The following is a 668-nucleotide window of genomic DNA, read 5'->3' on the forward strand; positions in this document are numbered from 1 at the left end:
GTCCAAGTCGCTGATGAAGACATTGAAGAGTATTGGTCCTAGGACCGAGCCCTGCGGGACCCCACTGCCCACACCCTTCCAAGTCGATACAGACCCATCCACTACGACTCTCTGGGTGTGACCCTCTAGCCAATTCACCACCCACCGGACTGTGTAGTCATCCAAGTCACAGCCTCTTAACTTGTTCACCAGTATGGTGTGGGATACCGTATCAAAGGCCTTCCTGAAGTCTAAGTATACGACATCCACCCCTACTGCTGCGTCCAGGCGTTTTGTAACCTGGTCATAAAAAGAGACTAGTCAGTGAGAGCAGCAGAAAGAGCTGGGCCCCGACGTGACACGGGTGGGAGCAGGCCACACCGCAGGCTGTACGGGGCTGTGTCAGGCTGCGGTGTAGGGGAAGGGAAGGGGAGACAGACCAGCCAGGCTGGCGCTGATGTTAGCTCCTACGGGCAGAGCCCTTTTCTGTGTTGTGCAGCTGGGGCTGCCCTGACCCCTGCACAGAGCAGAGAGGACATTGTGCCACGTGTGGGCTGCAGACACTCAGCTATAACATCCCTGCAACCCCCACATCTGGCTTGTTCCATGCCTGAAGCACCCACTGGTGACAAACCCTGGGGGAAAGCTCAGGATTAGCACCAGGCATGTAGACAGGGCCAGCACCCTCG

This window comes from Alligator sinensis, unplaced genomic scaffold (genome assembly GCF_000455745.1).
Source record: "Alligator sinensis unplaced genomic scaffold, ASM45574v1 scaffold1715_1, whole genome shotgun sequence".
Classification (NCBI taxonomy): domain Eukaryota; kingdom Metazoa; phylum Chordata; order Crocodylia; family Alligatoridae; genus Alligator; species Alligator sinensis.